Source organism: Chiloscyllium plagiosum, chromosome 37 (genome assembly GCF_004010195.1).
Source record: "Chiloscyllium plagiosum isolate BGI_BamShark_2017 chromosome 37, ASM401019v2, whole genome shotgun sequence".
Taxonomy (NCBI): domain Eukaryota; kingdom Metazoa; phylum Chordata; class Chondrichthyes; order Orectolobiformes; family Hemiscylliidae; genus Chiloscyllium; species Chiloscyllium plagiosum.
Window position 1 is genome coordinate 31727283 of NC_057746.1, and position 14437 is coordinate 31741719.

The window sequence follows — 14437 nt, forward strand, 5'->3', positions numbered from 1 at the left end:
TGCGGTTGTGTGTACTGAGGTGAGGTAGACAGGCCTGGTGTGTGTACTGAGGTTAGTTAGACAGGTCGGGCGTGTGTACTGAGGTTAGTGAGATTGGCCGGGTGTGTGTACTGAGGAGAGTTAGACAGGCCGAATGTACATACTGAGGTGAGTTAGACAGGCAGGGTGTGTATACTGACGTGAGTTAGACAGGTCGGTTGTATGTACTGAGGTGAGTTAGACAGGCCGGGTGTGTGTACTGTGGTGAGTTAGACAGGCCGGGTGTGTGTACTGAGGTGAGTTAGACAGGCCGGGTGTGTGTACTGAGGTGAGTTAGACAGGTCGGGTGTACATACTGAGGTGTCTTAGACAATCCGGGTGTGTGTACTGAGGTGAGTCAGACAGGCCGGCTGTGTGTACTGAGGTGAGTTAGACAGGCGGGGTGTATGTACTGAGGTGAGTTAGACAGGTCGGGTGTACATACTGAGGTGTCTTAGACAATCCGGGTGTGTGTACTGAGATGAGTTAGACAGGCCGGGTGTGTGTACTGAGGTGAGTTAGACAGGCGGGGTGTATGTACTGAGGTGAGTTAGACAGGCCGGGTGTACGTACTGAGGGGTGTTTGGCAGGTCCGGTGTACGTACTGAGGTGAGTTAGACAGGCCGGGTGTACATACTGAGGTGATTTAGACAGTCCGGGTGTGTGAACTGAGGTGAGTTAGACAGATCGGGTATACGTACTGAGGTGAGTTAGACAGGCCGGGTGTGTGTACTGAGGTGAATTAGACAGGCCGGGTGTATGTACTGAGGTGTCTTAGACAATCCTGGTGTGTGTGTACTGAGGTGAGTTAGACAGGCCGGGTGTATGTACTGAAGTGAGTTAGACAGGTCGGGTGTACATACTGAGGTGTCTTAGACAATCCTGGTGTGTGTGTACTGAGGTGAGTTAGACAGGCCGGCTGTGTGTACTGAGGTGAGTTAGACAGGCCGGGTGTGTGTACTGAGGTGAGTTAGACAGGCGGGGTGTATGTACTGAGGTGAGTTAGACAGGCCGGGTGTACGTACTGAGGTGTGTTAGGCAGGTCCGGTGTACGTACTGAGGTGAGTTAGACAGGCCGGCTGTGTGTACTGAGGTGAGTTAGACAGGCCGGGTGTGTGTACTGAGGTGAGTTAGACAGGCTGGGTGTACGTACTGAGGTGAGTTAGACAGGCCGGGTGTACATACTGAGGTGAGTTAGACAGTCCGGGTGTACATACTGAGGTGAGTTAGACAGTCCGAGTCTGTGTACTGAGGTGAGTTAGAAAGGCCGGGTGTGTGTACTGCGGTGAGTTAGACAGGTCGGGTGTGTGTACTGTGGTGTGTTAGACAGGTCGGGTGTACATACTGAGGTGAGTTAGACAATCCGGGTGTGTGTACTGAAGTGAGTTAGACAGGCCGGGCGTATGTACTGAGGTGAGTCAGACAGGCCGGGTGTGTGTACTGAGGTGAGTTAGACAGGCCGGGTGTGTGTTCTGAGGTGAGTTAGACAGGCCGGGTGTACGTACTGAGGTGAGTTAGACTGGCTGGGTGTGTGTACTGAGGTGAGTTAGACAGGCCGGGTGTGTGTTCTGAGGTGAATTAGACAGGCCGGGTGTACGTACTGAGGTGAGTTAGACAGGCCGGGTATACGTACTGAGGTGCGTTAGACAGGCCGGGTGTACGTACTGAGGTGAGTTAGACAGGCTGGGTGTGTGTACTGAGGTGAGTTAGACAGGTCGGGTGAACGTACTGAGGTGAGTTAGACAGGCCGAGTGTGGATGCTGAGGTTAGTTCGACAGGCCGGGTGTACGTACTGAGGTTAGTTAGACAGGCCGCGTGTGTTTACTGAGGAGAGCTAGACAGGCCGGGGGTGTGTGCTGAGGTGAGTTAGACAGGCCGGGTGTACGTACTGAGGTGAGTTAGACAGGCCCGGTGTATGTACTGAGGTGAGTTAGACAGGCCGGTTGTATGTCCTGAGGTTAGTTAGACAGGCCGGGTGTAAGTACTGAGGTGAGTTAGACAGGCCGGGTGTACGTACTGAGGTGAGTTAGACAGGCCCGGTGTACGTACTGAGGTGAGTTAGACAGGCCGGGTGTGTGTACTGAGATGAGTTAGACAGGCCGGGTGTACGTACTGAGGTTAGTTAGACAGGCCGGGTGTACATACTGAGGTGAGTCAGACTGGCCGGGTGTACGTACTGAGGTGAGTTAGACAGGCCGGTTGTGTGTACTGAGGTCAGTGAGACAGGCCGGGTGTATGTACTGAGGTGAGTTAGACAGGCCGTGAGTGTTTACTGAGGTGAGTTAGACAGGCCGGGTGTGTGTGCTGAGGTGAGTTAGACAGGCCGGATGTGTGTACTGAGGTGAGTTAGACAGGCCGGGTGTACGTACTGAGGTGAGTTAGACAGGCCGGGTGTACATACTGAGGTGAGTTAGACAGGCCGGATGTACGTACTGAGGTGAGTTAGACAGGCTGGGTGTGTGCACTGAGGTGAGTTAGACAGGCCGGGTGTACGTACTGAGGTGAGTTAGACAGGCTGGGTGTGTGCACTGAGGTGAGTTAGACAGGCCGGGTGTACGTACTGAGGTGAGTTAGACAGGCCGGGTGTACATACTGAGGTGAGTTAGACAGGCCGAGAGTACGTACTGAGGTGAGTTAGACAGGCCGAGAGTACGTACTGAGGTGAGTTAGACAGGCCGAGAGTACGTACTGAGGTGAGTTAGACAGGCCGAGAGTACGTACTGAGGTGAGTTAGACAGGCCGAGAGTACGTACTGAGGTGAGTTAGACAGGCCGAGAGTACGTACTGAGGTGAGTTAGACAGGCCGAGAGTACGTACTGAGGTGAGTTAGACAGGCCGGGTGTACGTACTGAGGTGAGTTAGACAGGCCGGGTGTACGTACTGAGGTGAGTTAGACAGGCCGGGTGTACGTACTGAGGTGAGTTAGACAGGCCGGGTGTACGTACTGAGGTGAGTTAGACAGGCCGGGTGTACGTACTGAGGTGAGTTAGACAGGCCGGGTGTACGTACTGAGGTGAGTTAGACAGGCCGGGTGTACGTACTGAGGTGAGTTAGACAGGCCGGGTGTACGTACTGAGGTGAGTTAGACAGGCCGGGTGTACGTACTGAGGTGAGTTAGACAGGCCGGGTGTACGTACTGAGGTGAGTTAGACAGGCCGGGTGTACGTACTGAGGTGAGTTAGACAGGCCGGGTGTACGTACTGAGGTGAGTTAGACAGGCCGGGTGTACGTACTGAGGTGAGTTAGACAGGCCGGGTGTACGTACTGAGGTGAGTTAGACAGGCCGGGTGTACGTACTGAGGTGAGTTAGACAGGCCGGGTGTACGTACTGAGGTGAGTTAGACAGGCCGGGTGTACGTACTGAGGTGAGTTAGACAGGCCGGGTGTACGTACTGAGGTGAGTTAGACAGGCCGGGTGTACGTACTGAGGTGAGTTAGACAGGCCGGGTGTACGTACTGAGGTGAGTTAGACAGGCCGGGTGTACGTACTGAGGTGAGTTAGACAGGCCGGGTGTACGTACTGAGGTGAGTTAGACAGGCCGGGTGTACGTACTGAGGTGAGTTAGACAGGCCGGGTGTACGTACTGAGGTGAGTTAGACAGGCCGGGTGTACGTACTGAGGTGAGTTAGACAGGCCGGGTGTACGTACTGAGGTGAGTTAGACAGGCCGGGTGTGTGTAACTGAGGTGTTTGGAGAGGCTGGGTGAATGTACTGAGGTAAGTTCTAAAGGCCGGGTGTGTGTACTGAGGTGTGTTAGACAGGCCGGGTGTCTGTACTGAGGTGAGTTAGACAGGCCGGGTGTACGTACTGAGGTGAGTTAGAAAGGCCGGGTGTGTGTACTGAGGTGAGTTAGACAGGCCGGGTGTACGCACTGAGGTGAGTTAGACAGTCCGGGTGTGTGTACTGAGGTCAGTTACACAGGCCGGGTGTACGTACTGAGGTGAGTTAGACAGGCCGGGTGTGTGTACTGAGCTTAGTTAAGACAGGCCGGGTGTGTCAATGAGGTGAGTTAGACATGCTGGGTGTGTGTACTGAGGTTGGTAAGACAGGCCGGGTGTGTGTACTGAGGTCAGTTAGACAGGCCAGGTGTCTGTACTGAGGTGAATTCGGCAGGCCGGGTGTACGTACTGAGGTGAATTAGGCAGGCCAGGTGTACGTACTGAGGTGAGTTAGACAGGCTGGGTGTGTGTACTGAGCTTAGTTAAGATAGGCCGGGTGTGTGTACTGAGTTGAGTTAGACTGGTCGGGTGTACGTACTGAGGTGTGTTAGACAGGCCTGGTATACGTACTGAGGTGAGTTAGAAAGGCCGAGTGTGTGTGCTGAGGTGAGTTAGACAGGCCGGGTGTGTGTACTGAGGTGAGTTAGACAGGCCGTGAGTGTTTACTGAGGTGAGTTAGACAGGCCGGGTGTGTGTGCTGAGGTGAGTTAGACAGGGAGGGTGTGTGTACTGAGGTGAGTTAGACAGGCCGGGTGTGTGTGCTGAGGTGAGTTAGACAGGCCGTGTTTATGCGCTGAGGTGAGTTAGACAGGCCGGGTGTATGTACTGAGGTGAGTTAGACAGGCCGGGTGTATGTATCGAGGTGAGTTAGACAGGGCGGGTGTGTTTACTGAGCTTAGTTAATACAGGCCGGGTGTGTGTACTGAGATTAGTTCGACAGGCTGGCTGTGTGTACTGAGGTGAGTTAGACAGGTCGGGTGTACGTACTGAGGTGAGTTAGACAGGCCTGGTGTAGGTACTGAGGTGAGTTAGACAGGCCTGGTGTGTGTACTGAGGCGAGTTAGACAGGCCTGGTGTGTGTACTGAGGTGAGTTAGACAGGCCGGGTGTACGTACAGACGTGTGTTAGACAGGCCGGGTGTACGTACTGAGGTTAGTTAGACAGGCCTGGTGTCTGTCCTGAGGTGAGTTAGACAGGCCGGGTATGGGCACTGAGGTGAGTTAGACAGGCCGAGTGAGTGTGCTGAGGTGAGTTAGACAGTCCGTGAGTGTGTACTGAGGTCAGTTTGACAGGCAGGGTGTGTGTACTGAGGTGAGTTAGACAGGCCGGGTATGTGTATACTGAGGTGAGTTAGACAGGTCGGGTGTACGTACTGAGGTGAGTTAGACAGGCCGGGTGTACATACTGAGGTGAGTTAGACAGGCCGGGTGTGTGTGTACTGAGGTGAGTTAGACAGGCCGGGTATGTGTATACTGAGGTGAGTTAGACAGGTTGGGTGTACGTACTGAGGTGAGTTAGACAGGCCGGGTGTGTTTGTGATGAGGTGAGTTAGACAGGCCGGGTGTGTGTTCCCTTGCAACATCAAGTTTGATCTCATTGTGCACCCTCGCTCCTGGTGGAATGCTATCAGTTGTATATGGGAGAAATAACATATAGAAGCTAATCTGCTTGAGTATTAATGAAGCACTGGAGTCCTGCTGGCTCTCAGCATCCAGGGAAGATCCCACAATGTAGCAGCACTTACTGCATGCCCCCTCCTCGAGCGACACTGCAGCTGGAGCCATGTTGCAAGAAAGAGTGAGAGAGATATATCGAGGGACAGAGAGCGAAAGAGAGAGAGAGACAGGGTTTGAATGGGATTAAGCGAAATGTCAGATCAGCGCAATACCACATGCTGCCTGCAGCCGGTGCCAGTGAGCCATATCTGATCACATTCCCCGGGGCGCTGACCCTCAACCTGCTCCTCTCCCTGCGGCTGGCCTCTGTTCAATTGCTGCCCTCGTCCACCCTCCCCTTCTACACCGGTCCCACCCCTCAACCCACCTCAATCCTGATCACTGCACCTGAGGGACCCCCAGCCTGAAAGGAGGGGAGAGGGGGAGTGTGTAATGGGCAGTCGATATCACTGATTCGTGGAGGACCTCAGCACAGGAAAAGGCCCATCAGGTCTGAGCTAATAAACCACAACCGCCGAACCCTCCTAATCCCACTTTCCAGCTGTTGTCTGCCAAGTGCACATCAAAATACTTCTTCAGTGTTCTGGGGTTTCTGTCTCTCCCACTCTCAGTGAGTTTCCAACAGACTCTGGGTGAAAGCGATTTTCCTCACATCCCCTCTAACCTTCCTACCCCATACCCACTCAGGGGGAAAGGTTCCTGTCAGTCTCCCCCGTCTATGCCCCTCAACTGAATACATCTCAATCACGCCTCCCCTCAGTCTTGCCTGCTGTCAGGAAAACCACACCGGTCTGTCCAATCTCTCTCTGTCACTAAGTCTCTCCGGCCCAGGCTACACCCCAGGTGATCTCCTCTGCATCCTCCCCAGTGTAACACTGCCTCTCCTGTAATTCCAGAACTGCACACAATGCTCTCACTGTGGCTCAGTTCAGTATCGCTCCTCAGCTCAGTGCGTCAGCTGATAAAAGTGAGTCTCCCATGTGTCTTGTTAACCCCTTTATCCGCATGTCCTGCTCCCTTAAGGGACTGGTGTGAATTTGCACCAAGATCCCTCTGATCCTCAGTGCTTCCCAGCATTCTCCTGTTCATCCTGGATTCCCCTGCCTTGTTTGTCCTGACCTTACACTTATCCGGATTGAATTCCACTGATCGGTCAATCTGACCAGCCTGTCGGTACCTTCCTGTTATCCAAGACTATCCTCCTCAGTATTTATCATCCACCAATTTTTGCCATTAACAAGCGTACTTTTACATTCAAGCCTGACTCATTTGTACATACCCCACCACTGATCCTTGCGGAATCCTACCAGCGGCACGGTGGCACAGTGGTTGGCACTGCTGCCTCACAGCGCCAGAGACCCGGGTTCAATTCCCGCCTCAGGCGACTGACTGTGTGGAGTTTGCACGTTCTCCCCGTGTCTGCGTGGGTTTCCTCCGGGTGCTCCGGTTTCCTCCCACAGTCCAAAAATGTGCAGGTTAGGTGAATTGGCCAGGCTAAATTGCCCCTAGTGTTAGGTAAGGGGTAAATGTAGGAATATGGGCGGGTCGGTGTGGACTTGTTGGGCCGAAGGGCCTGTTTCCACACTGTAAGTAATTTAATCTAATCTAATCTAAAGCTCAGGTGGAAAGGCAACCTTCCCAACGCCCTCTGCTCCCTGACGCTGAGCCAGGTCTGGACCCAATTTGCCAAATTTTCTTTCAGCCCAAAGGCTCTTGCCTTCGGTATTGGTTTCCCACGAGGTAAACCAATTCTAATACATCGCCCTCATCTACCTGGTCAGCTCTTTGAGAAAAGTTTCTGTCAAGACATCACCTTCCCGTAAGGTCATGCTGAAAGCGCTGGATTAATCCCTGCCTCTCCAAGTGCACATTAATTCTGTCCCGAGGATTTGCTTCCGAAGGTATGGCAGGAGGCCAATCGTCCCGTCGGCAGGCCTCTGATATCCCTATCCAATTGATCCCATTCTGTAGCCTCTGCCAGTCTTTCCTCTTAACTATTTATTGACTTCTGTCTTGAATTGTTACAATTAAATCTAACTTTCACGCAGCACATTCCTGACCGCGGCAAGTCAAAACTCATCTTCTCTGGCCTTCAGAACTCTCTCCCCGGTGACCCAACCCTCTGGCAGTGGGGTTGGACTCTCTCCCCGGTGACTGACCCCTCTGGCAGTGGGGTTGGACTCTCTCCCCGGTGACCCAACCCTCTGGCAGTGGGGTTGGACTCTCCCCGGTGACCCAACCCTCTGGCAGTGGGGTTGGACTCTCTCCACGGTGACTGACCCCTCTGGCAGTGGGGCTGGACTCTGTTTGTTCCATTTATCAATTGGATGCTGATTGTGGTAATCCCATGGCAGTAATGGCTGCCTTGATCTATCCTTATCACAGAAGGGTGACCTTGGTATAGTGGCTAAGTTGTTAGTCTAATAGCTCAGAGCCCCATGCTAGTGGGTTCAGGCAATGTGGGTTCAAATCTCACTATGATATGCTGTGGTGTTTGAATTCAGTGAGGCCCTGTACCCGAAAAGGAAAAATAATACTGACCATGTCAATTGTCATTTTAAAAAAAATCCATCTGGTTAATTCTCACCCTTTCAGGAAGGAAACCTATTCTCCTGACCTGCTTCAGAGTCCCAGTCAGATTGTGATTGACAGTTAACTGACATCTGGGCAACTTAGAATCTGGAATAAATATCAAGAATACTGAGAGGTCCGGAGTGGATGTGGGGAAGATGTTTCCACTCGCGGGAGAGACTAGGGCCTGAGGGCACAGCCTCAGAGTGAAGGGCCGAGATGAGGAGGAATTTCTCCAACCAAACGGTGGGGAATCTGTGGGATCCATTGCCCCAGCAGGCTGTGGAGGCCGAGACCTTGAGTGTCTTTAAGATAGCGAGAGAGGGATAGGTTCTTGATGAGTAAGGGGATCAAGGTTTCTGGGAGAAGGGAAGAGCGTGTGGTTGAGAAACACATCAGCCATGATCGAATGGCAGAATAGATTCAACGGGCTGAATGGCCTAATTCTGCTGTTCTACCCTGATGGTCTAAATACTAATCTAGGCAGCGACACCCACATCTCTGAGCAAGTGAAGCAACAGTCACACAAAGCACTGAATTGCTGAGACTGATTAAAATTGTCTGTCTCTGGTTAGTTCTTCCCCAAGGCTTCAGATGCTGTCGTTCACACCAGGTTCAGGCAGTAACAATACCTTCACCTTTCGTGGACACAGACTGTCCTGATGAGTCTGTCAAACCTCCATTCATATCCCTCAGTTGTGAGGAGGATAAATCCCAACGTCTCCTGTCTCTGCACGGAGCTGATCCCTACCTGTATCCCGGGAACATGGTCTAGACTCTCTCTGAGGCCTGGGCGTTGCTGTTAAAGTGTGGTGCCCGTGCCGAGCTGCGAAACAGAGAAACGCAGGGACAGGATAGGCTGCTTGTCCTTCGAGCCTGCTCCACCATTTGTTATGATCATGGCCTATCAGCCACTACAACTCAGGAACATCCCGAGGTCCACAGCCAGGCTGTCAGGATTATAACTTCTTTGCTTTTGGACTTTCTGATCTGGCTTATCTAGGGTTACAATGACCAGGTTTGGGGGAGGTTTTGATCTTGTAACGTGGTCTCTGTGGTCAAAGTATCCCAGCATTCTTTGCTTTGCCAAGTTAGCCAGATGACGGAGGAAAAGGGAGATCCACTCAGTTTGTGACTTTTACTAAATCGAGCTGAACATAGAGTCAGAGAGATGTACAGCACGGAAAACAGACCCTTCGGTCCAACCCGTCCATATATCCTAAATTAATCTAGTCCCATTTGCCAGCACCTGGCCCATATCCCTCTAAACCCTTCCTATTCATATACCCATCCTTTAGATTACTTTACAGTGTGGAAACAGACCCTTCGGCCCAACAAGTCCACACCGACCCGCCGAAGCGCAAACCACCCGTACCCCTACATTTACCCCTTACCTAACACTACGGGCAATTTAGTATGGCCAATTCACCTAACCTGCACATCTTTATGACTGTGGGAGGAAACCGGAGCACCCGGAGGAAACCCACGCAGACACAGGGAGAACGTGCAAACTCCATACAGTCAGTCGCCTGAGGCGGGAATTGAACCCGGGTCTCTGGCGCTGTGAGGCAGCAGTGCTAATCACTGTGCCACTGTGCCACCGGATGCCTTTTAAATGTTAAGATGTCTTTTAAATGCTGTAATTGTACTAGCCTCCACCACTTCCTCTGGCAGCTTATTCCATACATGCACCACTCTCTTGCGTGAAAAAGTTGCCCCTTGGATCCCTTTTAAATCTTTCCAGTCCCACCTTAAACCCATGCCCTCTAGTTTTGGACTCTCCCACCCCAGAGAAAAGACCTTGCCTATTTACCCTATCCACGCCCGTCATGATTTTATAAACCTCTTTGAAGTCACCCCTCAGCCTCCGACGCTCCAGGGAAAACAGCCCCAGGCTGTTCAGCCTCTCCGTATACCTCAAATCCTCCAACCCTGGCAACATCCTTGTAAATCTTTTCTGAACCCTTTCAAGTTTCACAACATCCTTCCCATGGCAGGGAGACCATCAAACCCAGCACCAACAGGACAGTACAGTCAGGCTGTAGTGTGAAACCTGCCATTGGGCCTACAAAATAAAGCCAAGCCTGCGCAGCGAGATGTAAGCAGGGAGGTCAGAGAAGAGGCATAGGCCTCAATATGTTCCATGGCAACACTCACTAAGATTGTTGAATTGTCCTCCGAAGGAGTTGGGTTTCCTCTCAATTATTCTTAAGCAAGTTCACTTCACCTCACCAGGTCAGCTCAGTCCAAGTAAGCCTTTTGCAGGGACCCAACAGAGAGAAAGTGGAGTGAATGTTTCACATTCAGTAATCCTTCTTCAGAACCGGACTTGAAACATTCACTCTCTCTCCACAGATGCTACTGGGCCCCCCCCAGCAATTTCTGCTTTTGACTCAGATCTCCAGCACCTGTAGTTCTTTGTTGTGTTGTTCTTTTAGATTAGATTTCTTACAGTGTGGAAACAGGCCCTTCGGCCCAACAAGTCCACACCGCCCCGCCGAAGCGCAACCCACATACCCCTACACTTACCCCTTACCTAACACTACGGGCAATTGAGCATGGCCAATTCACCTGACCTGCACATCTTTGGACAGTGGGAGGAAACCGGAGCACCCGGAGGAAACCCACGCAGACACGGGGAGAACGTGCAAACTCCACACAGTCAGTCGCCTGAGTCGGGAATTGAACCTGGGTCTCTGGCGCTGTGAGGCAGCAGTGCTAACCACTGTGCCACCGTGCCGCTCACACGGTATGTATAGGTATGTATTTTGCATAGGTGTGTCAGAGTAAAGTGTGTGAACAAGCAGGAACAAGCACGGTGCTGCATGGTCTGGAGGGAAGGCCTTATGAGGAAAGGCTGAGGGACTTGAGGCTGTTTGTATTAGAGAGAAGGTGGAGAGGTGACTTAATTTCGTTTGGGAATCGTTTTACCCCAGGAATGCCCACTACCTCTCGCCAACCTGACTCGGAAATACATCGCCGTTCCTTCAGGGTGGCTGGGTCTGAGTCCTGGAATTCACTCTGTAACTCTGTGGACCCTTTAGCAATCTCTGTATTTGCCTGTCCCCCTTTCTCTCTCTGTCAAATATTGGCAGCACCTCCATGTGTTCTATTCAGTCCTTTCCCCCAGCACCAGCATGTGCCCTTTCACCTCCCCCTGAACACAGCCCACCATCACCAGTATTAATGTCTCCCTTCCCCAGTTACTTTCCGATGGCAGGTTCCGAACCCAAAACTCTGTTTTCTCCCCAACACAGATCACTGCCAGAGCTGCTGAGTTTCTCCAGCACTTTCTGTTATTGTTTTGTTTCAGACTTACTCTTTTGGTAGCTCACAAGGGCCTGGTCGAATAGTCCCCTTTTTAAACTTCGATCTCTCAGAACTGGGGAGAGAGGCATCCACAAGTGCTTGGATCTTTCTGGAACTAACCGTGAGGGAGAGGGAAGGGGTGACCAGCTCATGCCCCTGCACCCAGGAGTGTTGTGACTTGGGGAATGTAGACTCTGGAACTGTCACAACTTGTCTAAGTCCTGGTTTCAAACCTGATAAATCATCGACTTTCCCCTTCTCTCCCCTGCCTCATTCTTGGGGGATGTTTGGCCTCCAATAAAACTGAGCTTCAAGGCGGCTTTGAGCTAAGTAGTCTCCAGTATTGCCCACTTCTCTTTCATACAATTGCCACAGGCCATTTGGCCCATCGAGTTCACACCGACTCTCTGAAGGGCAACCCACCCAATCCCTGTAACCCTGCGTTTGCCATGGCCAATCCACCTCACCTAGAGGGTGCTGCATGGTCTAGAGGGAAGGCCTTATGAGGAAAGGCTGAGGGACTTGAGGCTGTTTTTATTAGAGAGAAGGTGGAGAGGTGACTTAATGGAGGCATATAACATAATCAGAGGGTGGGTGGGCAGGGAGAGCCTTATTCCTAGGATGGTGGTGGCTAGCACACAGGGACATAGTTTTAAATTGAGGGGTGATAGATATAGGACAGATGTCAGAGGTAGGTTCGTGACTCAGAGTAGTGGGGGTGTGGAATGCTCTGCCTGTAACAGTAGTAGACTCGCCAACTTTAAGGGCGTTTAAATGGTCATTGGATAGACACATGGAATAGAGTAGGTGAGATGGGCTTCAGATTGGCTCACAGGTTGGCACAACATTGAGGGCTGAAGGGTCTGTACTGCTCTCTGTGCACATCTCTGATACTATGGGCACTTTAACATGGCCAGTCCCACCTAGCCTGCACATCTTTGGATTGTGGGAGGAAACCCGCAGACAACAGGGAGAATGTGTAAATTCCACACGGACAGTCACCTGAGGTTGGAACTGAAACCGGGTCCGTGGGGCTGTGAGGCAGAATTGCTAACCACTGAGTCACGACGTCACCCCCCCCCCCAGTAGCCTTTAGGTGTTGTTTATCAGCGTCACCCCTTCCCTTTTAACATGAGCAAGTAGTCCAAGTAACACCAGAAGTAAAACTGGTTCATGTCCCACTTTCTCTGCTGTTAGCGGGGGATTAAAAATGATCCCAGCCATAAAACCCAACACGCAATTATTAAACACGGGTTGTTTGAAATCGACAAAAAAGAAGATGACTTTTCGATAAGAAAGGTTGGCAAAGTGTTTTTTTAATTCCATTTGATACTTTCTCACTGACTGAAAGCTCCTCAAAGAAACCACAGATTTTCAGTGACCCACTTGCCAGTCTCTCGCTACCCACTGTGAGGGCGAGATCTCTGCTTGGCAACACGTTGTGCTGGCACGGAGAATTTCCGCTGTTTCCCCATCCCCGGGAAACGGGACCGTTCCCCCCCCCCCCCCTCCCCACCCAACACCATTCCCAAATTCTCCACCGTCTGCAACCAGGATCTGGGCTCCGTACTGTGGGAGCTCCAGTGTGTTGGCGGAAATGAGGGGGCTGTTGGGACGCATAGGTGTGTCAGAGTAAAGTGTGTGAACAAGCAGGAAAATGGTTTCTCATTCTCGGGTGGAGGGGTGAGTGGAATCTTTCTGCCTTCCCCTCCACAACTCCCTTCCCCCCACACACACTGCCCCCCCCCCCCCCCATCTCCCCCATCTCACAACTACTCACCCTCAGCACCCGCTTACTGAGAACAAGGCAAGAGGACACTAACAAAGGGAGAGTTTCCTGGCCACGGCCACTGAATGGTCACAAAGCGCAGTACATTCAGCCCCTACCTTCATGCTATCCCCTTACAGGAAACAATTTAGCCAATCCCACACCGCCTCACTCTTCCTCTGTGGTGCATGAATTCACTTCTCTGAAGATGGACACGAAATTTCAAGTGTGGAACGCGGTAAAATTGAATTGCTGCTCTGATCTGTCCACTTCCCTGCCCACGTCGGAAACTTCGATGGTAACTAAACGCTTGCGGAAGTAAACAGAGACCTTTGATACATGAGTACTCAGACAGAGACTGAAACCTCCATGGGCCACAGCAATAGGCAAATGAGGGCCTACTCGGAATTTGCAAAACCACTGCTTCCTGACTCTGAACGTCCCTCTGAAATGGCCAAGACACTCAGCTCAGGGCCTGTGAGGGGTGGGAAACCAACACTTGCAATGGCCAGGATGTCCACATTTGGAAGGATTGTCTTATGAGCAAAGGCTGAACAGTTTGGAATTCTGCTCACCTGGAGTTTCGGAGGATGGGAGGTGATCTCATTGAAACAAGGATTCCTAATGAGCTTGACAGGGTCAATGCTGGGAGGACATTTCCCCCGTCATGGGAGAGGCTAGGACCAGAGGGCACAGTCTCAGAATGAAGGGGCACCAAGCTCAGAACGAGATGAGGAGGAATTTCTTCACTCAGAGGGTTGTGTGTCCTTGGAACTCCTTGCCGTGTCGAGCAGCGGGGGCTGAGACCTTGTCTAGATTTAAGGATGAGATAGATAGCCGGGGGACTAAGGATTATGGGGAATAGGCAGGAAAGTGAGGAATATTGGATCAGCCACGATCCTATTGGATGGTCGAACAGGCTTGATAGGCCGAAGGGCCTATTCCTAGTCCTTACGGTCACTTTCCATGAACGACAAAGTAAACTTTAATGAGGAGAGAAGCGAACAAACCGTAACTGCGGTGAGGGACGTGGGGTGGGAGAGGTCATCTGAGCACGAGGAGCCTCATGTGAGATAATAAAGACCCAGTATCTAGCAGTTGGATCAAATGGCCAGGGCTCCCATGCTGTAAAGATCTGTGACAATGCTGCCTGAGGTACAGCCTCCTGCAGTGGGAAGCAAATGGATGGCACTGCAGTTTCCTTCTTACCAGAGCTGTGGGGCCTGTTCTGACTCGGCCTGCAGTACAGAGAAATTCAAAGTGAAATCCCCCCCCCAACCCCCACCACCCACACACACACTTACACACCCACACACACCCACACACACACTCACATTCTCCCCCTCCCACACACACATACACACCCACACCCTCA